Consider the following 20,679-nt stretch of genomic DNA (forward strand, 5'->3'; position numbering starts at 1 on the left):
ATATGCAAATCAGTCTTGACTAAGCCTGGGTGGAGTTTGCGGAGTTCTGCTATGCGGAACTCCATGCAGTGAAAAAAAAACTGCTGTGCTACGTGGAGCTCCACAAGCGGCAGGGTACGTTGGATAAATACAGTTCACAGAGATTTTCAGTGCCAGGTGCTTGTCTGCACTGTGCAATCATCGCAAACGGCAAGCGGGCGCTGCTTCCTTTCTGCTGCTCGAGTAGATGTTTAGTCGAGTGGCAGCTTTCTCAACGCGAACTGACAGTTTCTCAATGCAAGCGATCACGAGCATATGCGAACACATGCAATGAGAAATCTGACAGCCTGCAATGAGAAATCTTGCTGGGAGGTTGATTTTCCACACTCATGCTCGCCAACATGAGGTTGACGATCGCAAAAGAGGAAAAATTTCAAAGGGATGTGAATTTTCTCCGCTTGCGCTCGTCAAATTGACATTGCCGAACCTGAGAGAGGAAACATTATCTGTTCCGCTGCATGAGGCAGAGTTTTTTAGAACACTGCAAGCTCCGCATAATGCAGAGTTCATAAATCTCTGCATACTCCGTGAGCTTAGCGTAGTTCACCGCGCAGCCTTAGTCTTGACCCAGTGCCCAATGGCGCCAGTCCAGCCCGAACTGCTGGGCCAGGTCCTCCCTGGACTGGAAACTAGGCTGGGTGTAGTTCGCAGAGTTCTGCTACGCGGAACTCCGCAAAGTCACAAAACAACTCGGCGAAGTTCGCGAGTGGCGGAGTGCAGTGCGAACTGCAGTCTGTGCTGGTATTCTTGCCGCTCGGGTAGAAATTCTACCCGACAGCAGCTTGCAAACTTACCCTTCGCAATCGAAAGTTTACTGTTCATGATCTTGAGCGGAGAAAAAACTCAGCTGCACATCGCAAAGCGGAGTTTTCTGCACTCCGCAAGGTCTGCGGAGTGCAGAAAACTCCGCAAACTCCATGAACGGAGCAAGGTTCACTGCCCAGGCCTACTGGAATCAAGCATCCTAGGACCTAATCAGAGTTTCACACCTCATCAGCAGGATAACTCGACTCCAGTGACTCTGGGCATACCCGTCCCACTCGGGGTGCCAAATGCAAAAAGAACAATTGATGGACAGAATGCTGAACAATGTCATACATTCACTCCAATACAGAGATCTGGGCCTAAATCCATTTTTTTTTTGCTCACCATGCCATTCCAGTTCGGACCCATCCATATGCAAGTCAGTTTTGACCCTGCGCCAAATGGGAACAGTCCAGCCCAAACTGCCAGGCAAGGTCCTCCCTGGACTGGAGACAAGCATCCTAGGACTGGTTACGGGGTTTCACCCCTCATCAGCCAGGGTCGCTTGACTCCAGTGTGCAGAAAGTACTATTGATGGAAATAATGCAGTACAATATCATGCATTTACCCCAGTACAGAGATCTGAGCCTAAATCCATTGTTTTATTTGCTCACCATGCCATTCCAGTTTGGACCCAGCCATATGCAAATGAGTCTTGACCATGCACCCAATGGGAATAGTCCAGCTTCAACTGCCAGGCCAGGTCCTCCCTGGACTGTCAACAAGCATCCTAGGACCGGTTTCGGGGTTTTACCACTCATCAGCCAGGATAGCTTGAATCCAGTGGCATGGAGAGCACGGGACCCATGTCTGGGCAGAACCGTCCCACTAGAGGTGACAAATGCAAAGAGAACAATTGATGGACAGAAGACAGAACAATGTCATACATTCACTCCAGATCACGGATCTAGTCCTAAATCCATTGTTTCTTTACTCACCATGCCATTATAAGTTTGGAACAAGCCATTTGCAGATCAGTTTAGACCCTGCCCCAAATGGGAATAGTCTAGCCCGAATTGCTAAGCCAGTTCCTCCATGGACTGGAAACAAGTATCCTAGGACTGGTTTTGGGGTTTCACCCCTCATCAGCCAGGATAGCTTGACACCAGTGGCATGGAGAGCTTTGAATCCATGACTGAGCATACCCGTCCCACTTGGGGTGACAAATGCAAAAAGTACTATTAATGGACAGAATGCAGAACAATGTCATGAATTCACCCTAGTACAGAGATCTGAGCCTAAATTCATAGTTGTTTTGCTCACCATGCCATTTCAGTTTGGACCCAGCCATATGCAACTCAGTCTTGACCCTGCACCCAATGGGAACAGTTCAGCCGGAACTGGCAGGCCTGATCCTTCCTGGACTGGAAACAAGCATTCCAGGACCAGTTTTGGGGGTTTAACCCTTCATCAGCCAGAATAGCTTGACTCCAGTGGTATTGAGAGCACAGGACCCACGTCTGGGCATACCGTCCCACTTGGGTTCACAAATGCAAAAAGAACAGTTGACGAGATTCGAGCTATCCGGGCTGATGAGGTGTGAAACCGGTCCTAGGATGCTTTTTTCCTGTCCTGGGAGGACTTGGCTTGGCAGTTAAGGTTGGACTGTTCCCATGAGGCACAGGGTCAAGACTGATTTGCATATGGCCGTGTATAAGCTGGGGTGCACGGTGACCAAAAGAATGATGGATTCAACCCAGATCTCTTGACTGGGGGGGATGTTTTGATTTGTTCTGGATTCCGTCCATCAATTGTGTGTCTTTTGCTTTCTTGCCCTAAGTGCACCGGGTATGCCCAGACGTGAGTCCTGGGCTTACTGTGCCATGGGATCTGAGCTATCCTGGCTAATGAGGTGTGAAACCCTGAAACCGGTCCTAGGATGCTTTTTTCCTGTCCTGGGAGGACTTGGCTTGGCAGTTCAGGCTGGACTGTTCCCATGAGGCACAGGGTCAAGACTGATTTGCATATGGCCATGTCTAAGCTGGGGTGCACGATGACCAAAAGAATGATGGATTCAACACAGATCTCTTGACTGGGGGGGAGTGTTTTGATTTGTTCTGCATTCCGTCTATCAATTGTGTGTCTTTTGCTTTGTTGCCCTAAGCGCACCGGGTATGCCCAGCCGTGAGTCCTGGCTTCACTGTGCCACTGGATTCAAGCTATCCTGGCTGATGAGGGGTGAAACCCCGAAACCGGTACTAGGATGCTTGTTTCTGGTCCATCGGGTACTTGGCATGGCAGTTTGGGCTGGACTGTTACCATGAGGTACATGGTATGTTATGTTATGATAACTTATATAGCGCAGAATTACCCGGAGGTGTCCTGGCGCTAGTTACCTTTCCAATACCCAGATCCCAACAGAAGGCGTAAGGCAAAAGAGAGTGTGTGATAGTTCAAACCAAACTATTTGTCAAACAGCCATGTTTTCAGGCTTTTCCTGAAAGTTGTTAAATCAGTAGACTGTCTGAGATAAACAGGAAGGTCATTCCAAGCCTCCGCTGCCCCAAGTACGAAGCTTTTGCCTCCCCAAGTTGCCTTTTTGATTGCTGGCATGGTAGACAACTTGGACCCCAAAGAGCGAAGATTCATTGTTAGTGCATACCATGTGAATTGTTTTCTTAGAAATTCCGGTCCAGTACCATGTAGAGCATTATAGACCGTACACAATGCCTTGAAACAAACTCTATTTCTCACGGTAAGCCAATTACGTTTTTTACACCTCCAGAAATTGAGGCAAACCTTGGCGTACCAGTGAGGAGCCTAGCTGCAGCATTCTGCAGCATCTGGAGCTTGTTCATAAAGCGTTCCTGAATGTTTAAATACAGGCCATTACAATAGGCAAGCTTTGATAAAACCAAAGCAGTAACCACGGTCTGTTGCCTGCCTAACGGTAAAAAAAGGCATATTTTTCTTATTGTTTTGATAACAAATGCAGTTTTAGATCAAACTGCGTTTATTTGGTCTCCAAAGTTGAGTTTGCCGTTCACAATAACGCCTAAGTTCTTAGCCTTCTTCGTAGGTGTAGGAAGGGAACCCATCGATGGCAGCCACCAATTAGGAGTCCAAAAATTATGGTCATTACCAAATAAAATCACCTTTGTCTTATCAGAGTTCAATTTTAGACAGTTGTCCCCCATCCATTTGCCAACTGCTTCCATGCAGTCCTGAAAACGCCACTCAGTCCCAGGTTCCTGCCCGGGTGTCGTCAGCAAAGGTTGTAAGATCAAATCCAAAACCACTAATTAGTGGGGCCAAAGAGGAAACGTATACGTTAAACAGCGTAGGACTAAGCGAGGACCCCTGTGGGACTCTGTAAGGCAGCACAAATGGTTTGGATTGGTAATCACCCGGATACACCATCTGAACTCGGTCCGAGAGGAACGATTGAAGGAGTTTTCATGCTTTGTTTTGGATCCCACATGCCCTTACTGTGTGTGAATAAAGCACCCAGGCAAAAAAACACACTATCTACTGGCACATACAAAATAGCACAAATCACAACAAAGTATAATAGACAACTGTTTTAACACAAAAAGTACATTTTAATTTCATTTGTAAAATATTAGATGATAAAAATCGATAAGTGATTACTGACACTTGATAAAATGTATAGCATTATAGCATATGCATTCCTTCATTCAAAAAACAATATATAATAAAAATGATAGATGGTTTCCTGTCTACGCGCTTCGACACCTAGCCGTGTCTTCCTCAGGACTGTACCATCATGATGCTGTAAAAACATATTTAGAACAACTTTACCATCATGTCTTTTAGTGAGAAAACAGTTTACATTTTAAAAATTCGTTTTTTGCACCAGAAAAACATTTATATAGGTATGATGATACCGCCTAACAATACATTCGAATATTTACATGTATAGACATAAACAAAGATAGAAAACCACTTCTATATACATTAGATCAATCATGATACAGGCATATATATGCATATATACATAAAGGCATCAACACAATACATTGTGTTTTTCATATTTTAGGTGACACAGGTATGCTTTTTACATTCACCTCTCAATCCCTTACTTGGGTACATTCAGATTTGATGGTATACATAGGTCTCCTATAAATCAGTTCGAATTGGTTTGAAAACAGAAGAAGGAAACGATGTTAGAAAGAGACAGGCATGGTTAGGAAAAAGATTTCCCTAGTTCATGGGGAAGAGAAAGAGAAAGGGGGATGCTTTCCTAGTTATATACGTTCACCATTACCTGTTTAGAGAGTCTTTTAATAGGGCAATTTTCTACTACTAATAGTGTTTCACGCTTACCTGTTTGCATTTATCTTTCAGGGGAGTTTCTAATTCTCAAAGGAGTTTCTACTTCTTTGGAAATCTCCTATCAATTAAACCATATATTTTCACTGCTGAGATACGTGTGGATAGATGGTTCTCTGTAATGAAATAGTATGATTGTAATTGTTTTAGGTATATCTGAGCTTTTTTGAAAGTATGTCCATTTCTGTTCTATTACCTATTAGGCCTGATCTTCTAAAGTATTTGATACATCTCTACTTGTTGGTATTGTTATACAGCCGAAGTACAAGTTCTTCAATCAATTGATACTCTAAGAAAAACATCTTATATTGTATCTTCATTCTCGATGAATAAAGTAACGTATTTGTTGTTATTATTACATCACTCATTGTTTCTAAAATAACTGCACAGTGTCACAGGGACGCTTTAGGATCTACCTCTACTCCTACGGCGTTCCAGTACCGTGGAATTACGGAAAATACTTGAGAATGATCTCGCTAATATTGCTAATAGTGCATTTAAACCAAGTGTCCTATCTATTAAATATTACATGTATGCAGATCATACACTGCTTACCTGTTGACAAACTTTCAATGTGTTGTCTGGTTACCATGTTTCTATCTCCGTTGTATTTAACGCGGTAACACGCTGAACTATTTTAGAGGCCGACAGCTTTCTTCAAATAAATAATGGTCCATTAGTTGACTACCTTTTTTAATACATGGATAGTTATAGGGTATAAATTCCATGCGCCTTACCCTTCTTGGATCTTTCACAGAGATAAAGTTAGTTTTTAGCGCGGTATCGCGATATTTTTGATGTCACCTCATATGCTAATATTGATGGATCTAATAAAACAGAGAAAAACATCGGCCACTATGTTAATGCGGAAACTCTACGACTAACGATTACCACGTACTGAAATAGAGAAACCAACGGTCATTTTATTAGTGCGGGAACCCTAGCACTGAGAATTACCGCGTGAATACGTAAACGGGCTGCAATTAAAATTTTACGGTTTGCCTTGGTTTACGAACTTACATTCGCCTGTTAGTTTAAATTATATTTTAAATTATTTACCGACTCATAACACGCGTTTATTTTCTAATTCTATCTCACCTGTGTTTGGCAGAGAGGCAGCAGGCCGGCTATGCATGCGGTAGCGTCTCGGTTCTCAGCAGAAGAATAAGAACAATTATTTTGGTTGGTTTATATAACCTGCCCGTTTATTGGTCGATTCACATCCCTAGTTCCTTAAGGGCGTATAGCCCTCTTTTTATATGCTCAGAGACTGAGACAGTGCTTTTTGATTACATAAGCTGAACTATTCGCCATTATGAGCTATATGGATGTGAATCATTTTTCACAACCATGTTTCTCTTGTATACATTGTTATATACATTACTCCTGAAGTTATTTTCAAAACCTAAACTCATAAGTAAAACTATTTAAGTTACAGAAAAATTAAGACCAACTTCTCCATCTTTGTTAAAGGATCGCATTTTCCCATGGTAGATCGTTGTTTAAACCATGGGTAAATGTACCCAGAGAAAAGATCCAATACACCTCTCTCTTTTTTCTTATTTTATCTCCGCCATTATTGTTAGGTGTATGAATCTTTTCTAGAATACGCCATCTGATTTGTGATGGGGAATGTCGAAATTCAGAAAAGTGTGTTACTAGTGGTGCTGTTAGTTTGCATGTTTTAATGGCAGACCTATGTTCTGTCAAGCGAATTTTCATTGTTCTAGAGGTTTCGCCAACATATCCCAAGTTACATGGGCATAGTATGAGATATATTATGTTACATGTGTTACATGTCCATAATTCTTTTGCCTGTATATTAACTTGAATAAAGACAAATGTTTCTCCTGGTATAATTCCATCGCAGGATTGACATGAGCCACATCTTGAAGTGCCTTTGACGGCATTATCTCCAGTAATTGATTTTTGGATAAAAGGGGTCTTCGTGCTGGTTCCAATAAATCGTGATCTAACTACAAGATCTTTTAAATTTTTGTTGCGCCGATGCGCAAACATAGGTTTCTTTAGTTTGGGTTGTGATGGTTCTATGTTTAATAAATGCCAATTAGAGTTGATAATATGTCTGACAGTGGCATTCATTGGAGAGTGTTTCGTGATGCAAACTAATTTCTGTTCTTCTTGTTGTTTATTTGAATTAAGTAATGCATCTCGATCATAGTACCGCGCTCTTTTGTATGCTTCGCGTACAAGGCGATGTGGGTATCCTCGCACGAGGAATCTTTGTTTCATTTTTTCAGATTGAGAGTCATAATCTTTGATGTTAGTGCAATTTCTTCGCACTCTAAGAAATTGCGAAAAAGAAATTCCATCTTTTTGGTTTCTAGGATGGTAACTCGAGAAGTGGAGTAGCGTGTTTCTTGCTGTTGACTTAGTATATAAGTCTACCTCCAACTTGTTTGAATCATTTCTAATATATATATCCAAAAATTCAACCTTTGTCACATCAATGTGTGCGGTAAAGCGAAGATTATCGTCTGCAAGGTTGATCCATTCCAGGAATTCTTGTAGAGTCTGTTCCCCATTGGTTCAGATGAAAATAATATCATCAATAAACCGGAACCAATGGGAAACAGACTCAAAGAATGGAGCCATTTCATTGTGTATATGGCGAGATTAAAATTGAGCCATATAAATATTTGCTATAGATGGGGCTATTGCTGCCCCCATGCTGACGCCCTTTGTCTGTTGGTACATATGCTCGCCAAATTGGAAAACCTTTTCTTGAAGTACCACTGAAAAACATTCCAAAATGAATGGTTTATTACATGGAATTTGATGTAAATCTATAAACCAACTTGTGGCCTCTATCGCTCCTTTCTGGGGGATATTGCTATAAAGGGATTCAACATCCAACGTGACTAGTAAATCATTAGTTCCATTGTAGGGCAGATGTTCGACCTTTGAGATAATGTCCCCCGTATCTTTAATGTATGAAGGAGTAAATTGAATACACGGTCTAAGGATATTATCCAAATATTTCGATAAGGCCTCGGTCGGAGTACCTATAGTCGAGACAATAGGGCGATAGGAGGGATTTTGTTCATTTTTGTGCATCTTAGGGGTCCCGTGAATACAGGCTATCTTTTTTTGTGATTTATTTAAAAATTCATGTTCCTTTTTAGTGATTATATTTTCATTGAAGGCTTTAGTTGTATTGTATTTATTTGTATTTAGTTATTTGTAACGCGCAACTGTCACCCTACGGGTATCCTGGCGCCCAAACAGGAAGTAATCAGATGGTAAACAATACACTAGCTGTCATGACATATAGACCAGCCGCCAGAGCTAATAAATAGAGTCAGGGGGATTATACTTTGGCGAACAGCCAGGTTTTCAGGCTCTTTCTGAAACCCAGTAGGGTGTCGATCTGTCTGATGTTCTGGGGAAGCTCGTTCCACAGCCTAGAGGCAGAGGTACAGAACGTTCTGCCTCCCATCCTCGTTCTCCTGATCCTGGTAGTAGCTGCCAGACTCTGGCTAGCAGAGCGCAGTGACCTGGAAGGACTATACCAGGAGAGCCTTTCCTGTAGAGGGATAGGTCCTGTGTTGTGCAAGGCTCTGTACACGATACATAGGGACTTGAAGGCAACTCTACTCCCGATTGGCAACCAGTGTAGATCTCTTAGCGCCGACGTAGTGGAAGAACTGCGAGGTCTTTTGAGTGCCAGCTTGGCCGCTATAGACTGGACCCTCTGGAGCCCCTGTAGGATATATAGGGGGGCCCCTAGATATAACGAGTTACAATAGTCCAGTCTGGCCGAATCACACTCCTAACTACTAGTGGTCTAGATTCGTTAGGCAGGAGGGGCAGAATCTGTCTGAGTGCCTTCAACAATCCATAACAGACACTGATGGTTTTATTGGTCTGAGAGATCATTTGGAGATCCGCATCAAACAGTACCCCTAGATTGCGCACGGTCTTAACTGGGATGCAAGGTTCTGCTCCCGGCGCGAGCCTAATCTCATGGGAGGGTTGTTGACTCAGCTTGGCTGACGAACAGTAGACAACCTCTGTCTTCCCCTCATTAAATTGAAGGGAGTTTATTGTCAACCACCTGGACACCTTGTTCATGCAGTTCTGGAAGGTCTCCATGGTCACCGCCTGTCTTCCTTCTAAGGAGAACACCAATTGTGTGTCATCGGCGTAGTTTATCAGATCTATGCCGAAGGATTTGATCATGGGGATCAGGGGCTGCAGATAAAGATTAAAAAGAATAGGGCTGATCGAGGAGCCCTGAGGTACTCCATGACTGACCAGGGACTTGGGCGATGAAAAGGGTGCTAGGGTTACCACCTGTTGTCTACCTGTCATGTAGGATTGTATCCACCTCAGGGCTTTGCCCTTCACGCCCAGTTTTTCCAGCCTGCTTAGCAGAACTGCATGGCTGACCGTATCGAATGCGGCCGACATGTCCAACAGCACCAAGACTGAGGAGTTGCCATTGTCGGCTCGCATTCGAAGGGTGTCCAGCATGGTTGCCAATGCAGTTTCTGTTCTGTGGCCTGGGCGGAAGCCAAATTGGTCCTTATCCAAAAGACAGTTATCTTCCAGATAACCTGACAAGGATCTACTGACCAGCTTCTCCAAAATTTTTATCGGATAGGGCAGGAGGGAGATGGGCCTAAAATGCGCCGGGATAGTAGGGTCCAGCGAAGGCTTCTTAAGCAGGGGGGTAACGACTGCCTGTTTCCATGCTTCCGGCACTATGCCTTCTTCGAGAGATTGGCGACAGATCTGATGCATCCAGGGGAACAACTCTGGCCCATATTCTTTCCAGATCCTGTGCGGAAGGGGGTCTAGAGGGGACCCAGATGATACATTCTGGGCCAGTCTAAGAAAGAGCTCTTCTGTAAGAGGGGTGAAATTTTCCAGTGATGACAATATTGGTAAGGGTTCCTCTTCTTCTATCTGTGCCTCTGCATCTTTGCAGCTATCCCTTTCCTCCTTCAGCCCCCCCACAATTTTAGCGATCTTTTCCTGAAAATAGATCGCAATCTCATCACAAAGTTCTTGTGTAGCAACCACCTTATTACTCGTACAGGTGGGATGTGAGAGATCCCTTATTATGTTAAAAAGGGTTTTAGTACTGTTAGGGGACTGAAGAATAGTAGTGGCATAGAAGAGTGCCTTAGCTTTGGCGATGGCTCCTTTGTATTTAGCCTGTTCCACTTTCAGCTGTTTTTTGTCCATCTCTGAATAATGTTTTCGCCATTTCTTTTCTGCCTGTCGGCGTGCATTGCGTAGGGATTTCAGCTCCTCATTAAACCAGGGGGCAGATGGTTTCATCTTATTCTTTATAGTTTTCAGGGGGGCAATTCTATCCAGGGTCTTTATGATGTAATTGCAGTATTTTTGATAGTTCAGGTCTACCGATTCCTTTGGATCATAGGAAACATTGTTCATAAAAATAGGCTTTGTTTTATCCTTCGGTAATTTAGACCTGTTCCGTCCCTTCCTATAGGTTACCAGTCGTTCACTTCTGTTCCCCTCAGTAGATATGGAGATCTCAAAGTGGATTAGGGAGTGGTCGGTCCAGTGCTGAGGTAGGATATCAACCATCCTAGTCTCAGTCTTGTTGGCGAAGACCATATCTAGGATATGTCCCTCTGAATGTGTTGGTTTCTGTACCAACTGATCCAGACCCCAGTTTCCACAGTTGTCCTTCAGATCCCTCAGGTGGCTCCCCAGGGACCCGTTGTCCCATAGGTTAAAATCTCCTAGGATCAACATTCTGGAGTGGGGCAGGGCAAGGGCAGCAATGGTATCAAACAGCGCCTGGTATTGTGTTTCCACACCAGGTGGTCTGTAACATATCAGTCCGGTCAGCATTCTACCTTTTGGTTCTTGCAGGGAGAACCCCAGTAACTCTACCCCCGCCACCCCATCGATCTGTAAAGGGGAAAAGTCCCACTTATCTTTGTAAATCACTCCAAGCCCTCCTCCTCTTCCCAGTGGCCTAGGTTTATGGAATAACTTATATCCTTCAGGGCATGACAGGCCCAACTCAACAGTGGTATCCACAGTAGTCCATGTCTCAGTGATGAATAGGGCATCTAGGTCCATGTCATTTAGCAACTCTGACACTTCCAGGTGATGTTTTACTAGGGATCTGCTATTGATCAGTCCACAACCCAGCACTACAGTGGACTGTGGTAGGATATTTTGAGGAGATCCTTCTACACTCTTACCTATGGCTAATAGCTCATCCCTAGAATACCTACAGTATGCAGCGGTCCTGGTCCTGAGCCCGTCCGAGGCACGGACGGGCACAGACGGGCTTTCCTCTGGCGCTCCTCCGGCGCAACGCTGCGCGCGAGCGCTGCGCGTTGGCATGCTGGACATTAAATAGTGTTTGGCAGAATGTGCTTGCAACCACTAGAACGTTCGCCCCTGGAGCGCTTCTGAACCCACACCCAAAATGGCGGTCGGGAGTGAGGCGGCGCTGAGTTTACCCAAATTGGTAAGTCCTGTTAGCTCTTATTATTTTCTAGGTGATAGAATCAAAGGGGGAGCGAGGGGCACAATTATAAGTTAGCACAGCGTCATGTAGTACAATGTAGCACCACCACACAATCAATATTAAAATTCCGAACAATTTTTATAAAACGAGCAGAGTGTTCCTAAAATAATTATCAGGCAGCAAAGGTTTTAAAACAGCAGCAGCAGCGTGACAATCCTGTTTGTTTGTCCGCGCGAGGCTGACTGGTCCCCTAAATAGTGTTTGCCAGAATGTGCTTGCAACCACTAGAACGTTCGCCCCTGGAGCGCTTCTGAACCCACACCCAAAATGGCGGTCGGGAGTGAGGCGGCGCTGAGTTTACCCAAATTGGTAAGTCCTGTTAGCTCTTATTATTTTCTAGGTGATAGAATCAAAGGGGGAGCGAGGGGCACAATTATAAGTTAGCACAGCGTCATGTAGTACAATGTAGCACCACCACACAGTTGTCATCTTTTGAATAGTTTTAATTACTTTTTCTGTGGGGCTGTTCATGACTTTTTTGTAAAATGAGAGGTCATTCAACATATTTAGCATGTTGGTTTCATAAGTGGTAGAATCAATAAGAACAATACCACCTCCCTTATCACTACCTTTTATGACAATGGATTTGTTGTTTCTCATGGTATTAAGGGCTACATATTCCTCTTTGGAGATATTGTATTTTGGTTTTGGTACATATTGAAGAGCCTGTTCCAATTTATTTAGAACAACCTTTTCAAATATGGCCATCTCAGGGCCAAGTTGGTCCAGTGTAGGGGTAAAAGTGGATGGCAGGGCTACAATATTATTATTTCCTACCTCTAGATTTATATCATCCTTATTCATAAAGAATTTGTGTAGTCTTATCTTCCTAAAAAAGGAATGTATGTCCTGATGTAATTCAAACAAATTAATGTGAGGAACAAAAGATAGACCTTTTGTCAGTATAGTTATATCTGATGTTGTGAGAATATGTTTAGAGAGGTTGAAAATAGGTTTTATATCCATTGCCTTTGATACTGCTTATTGCGGGTCTCCAGATATTGTTGTGGCTCTGAGGGATACTGGTGAGTTTGATAATGGCCTCTCGACTGTTGTTGAAATCTTACTCTCTGTCTCCCTCGTCTGCCCCCGCGGTGCCCTAAAAAAGGCTGGCGTTGGTTTCTACGTCCACTATTTGAATTATATGGGCCATCTTCTTGGTAATTGGAGTCATTGTCAGAATCTGGATCTGAGGAATCTGAAAAAGTGTTTATTTTGGGTTGATTGTAGTTAGTTCCTCCTTGATGATAATCAGTTTTGTAGAAACTATCTCCTAGATAAGGATACATAAGTTCTAATGTGTAAAATCTTTTATCCTTGGAGAACTTCTCTTGTTTTCTCTTTGTGAGATATTCTCCAAAGGATAAAATATTCTTTTTTTAAAGTTCTAACTGTTTGTCTGCTTCCTCTAATGTAGTGGATTTTTTTATTTTATCCTCTAGTTCCTCTATTTCTTTTTTTAAATCTGAAGCTAACTCTTTAGATGTCGCTATAATTAAGATCATAAGATCTCGCGAGCACCTGCTGGCTATCATACTCCATTTATGTAGGAATGTTTACATCAACAAAAAGGCCTGGGATGTTTCTAATTCTTAGGCCTAATGGAATGATGCCTGCTGTTAGGTAGTTAAGCATGAATTCACCATGCGCCTCTATTCCAAGGTTGTTTTGCCACCCCGGTCCACAACCTTCCTAATATCCTCAGTTGTTTTAATGAGGGGCTTGTGCAATGGCTCTGTGAGGAGGGTGGGCTCCCTCAGTATCAGGATCTTGGCTGCTGCCAGGGGAAAGACTGAGAGAGAGCAGGAGGGAGGACAGGCAAATAAGTATGCATTATCAGGCAGTCTGGAGGCCACAACCATATGATCACACATTGCCATTTGTCCTCTTCAACTCTTCCCTTGCTCACTACAGAGGAGTGGGAGGGTGGAGAGAGAGAGTACCAAACAGTGAGTGAGAGAGAGAACAAGAGAAGAGAGAGCAAGACAGAGAAGGTGGATGCCCCACCAGACATGGAGGAGTGAGTTTTGAGGGAAATGGATATCAGGTGCTCCACCAGTAAGGGACTGATGTTTATGTTTGCATAAAAATGCTGAAATATGCATTACTAATAACATTTCCATTTTCTCATTGTTGAATATATTGTGAACACCCTAGGTCAAAGTAATTTACAGTAGTCATACATGAGGATTTTGTATTTTTATGAATTAAGGTCCACTGGTGTACAAGCAGTTAAAAGTGCCTTATGGGTATAAGAACTTGTGTAGAAACATAAATTCCCTTTTTTCCCATTCATAAGGGAAAAAAACACCTAGAAATAACCAGAATTGACCATTCTGGTTTTCGGAACACCAATGCAGTTTTGCCTCTGAACCCTTAATGCTGGGCACTTTTTACTCAACTCAATAAAGCTTTATTCGATTTGTAAAAACAGAATCATAAAGGCATACATTTAAAAATAGCATAATAAAAACTTCCAATACATATAAATTAAATGCGTTAAAAAGTAGCTTAAAAGTATACAATGCTTAATTCCTCATAAAAGCCTTATATAACCGGGACACACTGTGCCTAATCATTCGATACATTCATGGTAAGGATACTGATTATATTATCTAGGCTAATTACAATTATACTGGGGTTACATTGAGTTCCTGAATCTAACAATCGCCTTTAGATAGGTAGACACAACTATAATGGTATGTAGTTATCTTGAGTTTTCAGTCTATTGTATGCCCCTCTACAGGTTCGTAGGCCCCATGTTTTAAGTAGAGGTTTTAGCAGTCTTTCCCTCGGAAAACTATAGAAGCTGCAGAATAGCATACAATGAATGTTAGACTGGTATGAAATGTTATCGCACGGGCACATTTTTTGTCTCTTGTCCAATAATTACAGTGTGGAAAAGTAAATATTCTAAAAAAGTGTCTGTGCGAAAGCGGGTCGGAAGCATGAGATTGAAGGGGGATGGTTCGATAAGCAGATACTGCTGTACCCTGTCAACAATGGTGGTTAATTGATGTTCCATAACCGAACTTTTGACCTTTTATACCCACCATCTTTTGCTGTCTAAGTGCTGTAAAAGAAGTGTTTTCAAACCTGCCCTGGGCACCATCTCCATGCTTGCAGGATTGGAAAAAAATTCTGAATGCCCAATGTCTTTCCACATTTCTCTGACATATCTGAATCATTTGATGTTATGAACGCCATCTAAGGCCAAACAATCCTTTATTACCTCTCTATTCAGGGTTGTCTCTTGATTTACCCAGACATTGTGCCACAGCAGAACTGGTGAAGATTTTATAATGTCCAATATATACTGTAGGGCTAGTTCTTTATGAACAACGTATGTTGCTGTAATTTTGGGAATTGCCAATAAATATCGAAGAAAACAGTTCTCAGCGCGTTGGATAGAATCCACATGCTCAATCCCCCAGAGGCCAGCTCCATATGTGCCATTCGAGATACATTTGGCCTTATAGATCTGTAGGAGTTCTCCAACTGGTCTCCCACCCAAGCTTTTTGCAAAGTTAATCAAGGCGCCCGTGGCTCTTGAGAACCCTAGGCCCCTAACAGTTACAGCCGCCTGCCATGTGCCCTTTCTGTCGAAATTTATGCCGAGGTAGGAGAATCTATCTGTATTCTCCACCTTTCTCCCATCCAGGAAGATTGGCCAGGATGTCCTTCTATTCCCTGTTCCACAGGACAAAGTGTATGTTTTTGAGACATTCAAATGGAGACCTCTGGTTTTCATAAATTCAGAAAATTTTCCCACTGCCCTTTGCAGGCCAACACTTGTCTGGGACATAATTGCTGCGTCATCCGCGTAGAGAAGTATGGGTATAGGTGTTACATTTACTGTAGGATAATCATGGTAGTCCTCAGTGAGATGTTGTCCGACCTTATTAATGTATAGGGTAAAGAGCAGGGGTGCTAAAATACACCCCTGTCTTACTCCTCTGTGGATCTGGAACATATCAGAGCACTCACCCCTCCTGCCATATCTAACATGTGCACCTGCCCCCTTGTAGAGTTCTTTTAATAAACATAAGAATATGGTTATCCAGGCCGCTCTCAGAGAGTGTTAGCCAGAGCATCTCATGTTCCACGCAATCAAATGCGGAACTTAAGTCCAGGAAGGTTACAAAAAGATTTCCTTTTTTGGCCTGGGTGTACTTAGCTGGTATTAGTGCCAAATTAAGTCCCTGTTCTATGGTGCCTTTTCCAGCTCTAAAACGATATTGTAGATTTGAAATGGCATCGTGCTCCTCCTACCAAACCTGGATTCTATTTAAGATGATCCTCCCCGCAACCTTCATTAAGCCATCGAGTAGCGAAACCGGGCGAAAACAGGTGGGATCATTCCTGTCCCCTTTTTTAAAGATCGGTACTACGATAGCCTCTGGCCAGGTTGGGATGAATCCAATATTATTTGAAGAGTTGAGTACATTAGTGAGCATGGGTGCCCATAGATTGATCTCTCATTTGAATACATCTATTGGGACGCAATCTGGACCAGGTGCCTTCCTAGACGGACTTTCCTTCAATGCCCTGATGACTTCCTCGTATCGGATTTGAATGCCCAGTGGGAAAGAGCTTAATGATTGATGTTCCACAGATGCGCCGAGGTCTTTCAATACGCATCCTGGGACCTCTACCTTGTTATATAGGCCTTCGAAGTGTGTGACCCAGGTTTTCGCCGGTATTGCTAGGTTTATTCGGGGTCCCTGATTATTTTGCAGGAAAGGGGCATTTACTGCCTTCCAGAAGGCTACGTTGTCCTTCCTTTCTGATGCCTCATGGAGAGCCAACCAAGCCTTCTTTTTTAGTTCTTTTTTCCTACTAGTTATAGTGGCCCGGTAAAGACGCCAGGCTATCTGGATGTTTTCCTGAGACCTTGGAGAAGAATGGAGGGCTTTCTTCAAAGCGGCAAGTGTCCTGGGGCAACTCCTATCAAACCAACCCTGACTCTCTTTTGGGGCATGGCGAGGCACCCTGGTTAATAGAGTTTTTATTCCTGAACATATTTTTATAAAGGAGTTGATAACAATTCGGTGATCACCTTCATTGGAGAGGCATATTAGAAATTCCTCATATGTATTCTCAACTAGAGTTTGGGTGAAATTCATAGGCACCACCTTATCCCATTTGATACAATACCCGTTGCTGCTCGCTAGCCTTGGTGTTAAATTATATACAATGTTATTCATTGGATTTGCAGCAAGATCATTGGGCATCATAGTTACAGAAATAGGATACTGATCACTAAGGGCGGTGTCTAAAGTGTCCCAATTGAGTATAGCCCCTGCATATCTTGATGATAGGAGCGTAAAGTCAATGGTTGAATTACATCCCCTCCCGTTGAAAGTGGGTCTGAATGGTTTAATAGGGGAGCTTAGTTTGTTGGCAAAAGACAGAATAAAATGGGAGGTCTGGGAATTCAAAAGATCCCTTCGTTTGGAATGGTGAAAATGGGTCGGGCCTCCACCTTATAATCACCCATCCCACAGACATCCGCCTCTCCTCGAGGACAGAAAGGGCAGTTGAAATCCCCTACCCATAATAGGGCCATGTCACCCGCCGTCTGCTCCTCGATTTGTAAGAGGTCCGACATGAGATTATTTACGACGGACTCAATCAGAGGGATTGGAATATTGTTATAAAAATTCACCAGTGTCACATGTTTTAGAACTCCCCAGGAGGTGACTATAATTTGGTAAAAATCTGTAGTAGAGAACTTTACATTTGGGGTTCCTGCATTAGACAAGATGTAAGTACATAGTCCCCCCTTATGTCTGCCGCATTGGCTGGGCGTAGCTGGGGTATGGGATGTTTTATATCCCAGAATGTGTGCCTTCTTACTGATCCAGGTTTCTTGTACACATATGATACTATGCTTAAACATCACTTCTAGCCATAGTGGATTAATAATTTTGTCAGACAGGCCCGCCACATTCCAACATAGGATGCTATTCGGGGGCGGCATCTCAATAGTGGAGACGCTGTTATCAGCCCCTACTTTCGATCCAGCTGCAGTTCCCTGCATTAGTAAAGGGCTAATATGCTATGGGTGCTCCTTGCATGGTTCTAAGGTGTTAGGTATGGATGAATTAGGAATATGGAACTTGTTCACATTGGTAGAGTTAGCAATTTTAGCGGGGGTATTAAAGGCCATACTTATTTGTAGAAAATGTGTAGATCCCTTAACCTGAGATTTATGATTTCTATTTGAAGGACTACTAAACAGTTTAGGATTATATTCCTTATTTATAAACTCCCCAATTATATCTTTAGGGGTATATTCGTCAAGACCTCCTTCGGTAAAAAAAACCTTAGTGGAGACCAAAGAAGCATTGTCTACATGATTCATCTCATGCTTCCTTCCCCAGCCCCCACTCTGTGGGGTTTCCTGTGCGATGGGTTTTGTTGCAGCCAAACAGTTAGTATGCTCCATCCGTGGCAGGGAAGAAACAAGAAAAGCTCCCTTAGGAACAGCCTGTAAGTATGCTTGGACATACACAGAATCGTTGACTTCTCTTTACGAAGTCAATCTACCCATTCCAGTCCCGAGAGTGCAGCAAATCGATTGGAGGAGAAAATATTAAAGCTAGAACTTGCTGCAGTCTTCTCATATGGATTCACAAGTCTTGATGGCTTAGGTAGTAGAGACCGGGGGTAGAAGTAGCTCAAATCATGTGTCATTAGCCCTTCCCCACCACTCTCGAGATACCAATCACTAATGTAGGAGATTACCCTACGATCCCTAAAGTTGACGATTATAACGTCTCCCTTGATGTCTTTAGGCCTATGCCCCACCCAGCTTAATCTTCTCACATTCAGGATTTCACCATCTATATTGGGGGGTAGTGGCCTGTTGGTTCTCAGCCAGTACATAACTTTATTTTTAAGTTTGGAGTACCCTTCAATTTTCCTGGTGGCCAATTCATGCACCCCCATCAGTACTGCAACATAAAAAGTCGCTTCCGGTGGCAGGTCCATATGTTGTTCGATACCTTTGAAGTTCTTGGTAATTGGATACTCCCTGACGATGTTTCCCGGTCCGTCCGCTAGGCTGTTAGTATGTCCTACAGGACCTTCTGCCCCAAGTGTTGTAGGGCCACTGTGTGTTTTCAGTGCAACTGATTTGTTGTAATTCGGTGTTTGTAAAGGTTCTGCTTTTTTGCTCACATTGTTTGATTTATGCCACATGCTTTGCCCACATGTGATCTCATTCTGCTTATGGGCTAACAGATCCTTTATTAAAGCAGTATTTGAGGATATTGCTTCCTGTATGGACCCCAATTGATCACCTATCCTTTTCACTCTTTCCACGAGTGGTAGTAATAGGGATTTCACGAAATTTTCGATGTTCTCCATTATCCCTTGATTGGAAGAAAGAGGTATGGGTAGCGGATCAGATACGTACTTCTCAGTTCCTATCATTCGTCCTGTTAAAGAGTTTGAAAGGATCTTGGGTAGTTTAGTATGCCTTCCCTTGTGTCTATCCCTCCGCACTTTCTTTTTAATGTAGGCGCTTTTGCCAGTGATGTGGACCGAATTTTGTTCTTGGGGTTAGGCTTAGGAGTATTTGTTGTTATGGATTCCTCCGAAATATCTTCTAACACAGGATCTATACTAGAGTCCTTATTACTATGCGCCCTGCTTAACTCCGGCAATGCTGTTACGTCTTGTAGCTGGGAGGCGATGCTGATATCACAGTATGAGGATTTTTTCTGTCCTGGTGTCGGAGTGATCGCTAATTGAAAGGAAACCAGGGAAAAACGTTTGTTTTGGAGGAGTTCAGTGGACAGGCGGTGCTCAGTAATGGCTATCTCGTGTTCCAACACTGAGGCCGCCCTGGTGATAAACTGATCTAAGGTCCCTCTGACTGTCCCACCCACTAAGGATTTTTTTCCTTTACTGCACCTTTGGGTCATCTTCCAGTATTGTGTATATTCTGCACTAGGGTCCTTATGTACAGATAATAAACAGTTTACAATAAAATAAGTTAACAATATAGTCAGAGGGGCAAATACGTGGTAATACTAGGGAGAATGTATAATCTTGCTTTCGAAGTCCCGGATTACCTGTAGCATAGGGGGTAGCCCTGCCCAGCCTCTTCTGGCCCCTGAGGGCCCCAGAGGGCCCGCCCTTTGCCTGGGCTTAGCCCGACTGGTCCCGCGCGTCCCGCAATGCGGGAGAGATCCGTCTTTATTTTTATTTAGGCGATTTGTAGAGCGCTCAACTACCCGTGGGTGTCTCGGCGCTGAGTGAGAGAACTAGTTCATGAGGAGTTATTGCTTAAACAGCCAGGTCTTTATCTGTCTGCGAAAGGAGAGCAGAGATGTGGAGGTTTTGATGAAGGATGGAAGACTATTCCAAAGTTTAGTGGTGGTGACTATGAAGGATCTATCTCCCCAGGAGACTTTCTTAGTCCTAGGGACTTGCAGTAGTCCAGCGGTTGAGGATCGTAGGGATCTGGTAGGTTCGTAAGGACGAAAGGAGTCTTTCAAGTACGTTGGTCCTTGACCATGAATTGCCTTGTAGGCAATGCAGAGAGCCTTGAACTTGGCTCTCTTCTTCACTGGCAGCCAGTGGAGCTCTCGGAGTGTTCCGGAGATAGAGGCGTACTTGGGGCATCCAGTAATCAATCTGGCCGCCGTGTTCTGCACCAGTTGTAATTTCTTTAGGACACCTTCTTGAGCGTTGACTAGCAGTCCGTTGCAATAGTCAATGCGGGCCATGATGAGTGCGCTGATTAGAGTTTTTCTCATAATCATCGGAAGGTAAGGTAGAAGTTTTTTTATCATCCTCAGAGTGTAAAATGAGGAAGATACTACCGCGTTGACGTGATGCATGAGGGTGAGCTTGGTGTCCAGTATAACTCCCAAGTTCCTGGCTTTGGTTACGGGGAGGGGGGGAGGTCCCAAGGCATCAGGCCACCATGTGGGAGACCAGGCAGGGGAAAGATTGCCGAATAACATCACCTCCGTTTTATCGGA

The 20,679-nt window shown here is 43.5% G+C and overlaps 1 long non-coding RNA gene across 2 annotated transcripts in view; it reads right to left on the bottom strand.

Moving 5' to 3' along the window:
- LOC147708964 (uncharacterized) overlaps positions 1-6,305 on the bottom strand; it is a 64,969-nt gene extending 58,664 nt beyond the window's left edge. The window contains exons 1-3 of one of the 2 annotated variants that reach the window (XR_015296528.1): positions 6,235-6,286; positions 5,131-5,252; positions 4,379-4,576 (exon numbers count right to left, since the gene is read on the bottom strand). This is a non-coding gene — a long non-coding RNA (uncharacterized LOC147708964). Of the gene's footprint in view, positions 1-4,378; positions 4,577-5,130; positions 5,253-6,234 lie in introns of those variants that run through there. The other variant, XR_015296529.1, reaches the window with a different exon arrangement.
- Positions 6,306-20,679: the final 14,374 nt, after the last annotated feature.

The sequence above is a fragment of the Lissotriton vulgaris genome, chromosome 6, assembly GCF_964263255.1.
Source record: "Lissotriton vulgaris chromosome 6, aLisVul1.2, whole genome shotgun sequence".
In the NCBI taxonomy this organism is placed as follows: Eukaryota; Metazoa; Chordata; class Amphibia; order Caudata; family Salamandridae; genus Lissotriton; species Lissotriton vulgaris.